The sequence below is a fragment of the Penaeus monodon genome, chromosome 22, assembly GCF_015228065.2.
Source record: "Penaeus monodon isolate SGIC_2016 chromosome 22, NSTDA_Pmon_1, whole genome shotgun sequence".
Taxonomy (NCBI): Eukaryota; Metazoa; Arthropoda; class Malacostraca; order Decapoda; family Penaeidae; genus Penaeus; species Penaeus monodon.
In genome coordinates, this window is record NC_051407.1 from 27,422,260 (window position 1) to 27,422,669 (window position 410).

Genomic DNA, 410 nt, shown 5'->3' on the forward strand with positions numbered 1-410 from the left:
GCAGGAGAGAAAAAAATGACCTTGTAATCCATGATATTCTCTTCAAAGTTCTGGCAAGGATTGGATATCCAGTTTACAGGCTTGATCCAGTCATTCTCCACGGGTGTGAAGGGAGGCAGTCTGATGGGTCAATATCGATGTGAAGTGTAGGGCTGGACAGGGATGACACTTCCCGGTACTATTTTAAGCATCTATTTTAGATATTCTCAGACAAGCCTCCGGAGCTTCCTCTGATGGAACAGATCTTCGCATTAGGTCAGGTGGCAAATTTACAACTTGTCTTGACTGAAGGGAAAGACCAAAATCTGCAGGGTCCCCATCAGATTTGTTATTTACAGATGCTGCTGCCTTAACTGCTCAATGTACGAGCATCTCCAGCTTCTATTAATCCTGTGAGGACTTCAGACTAC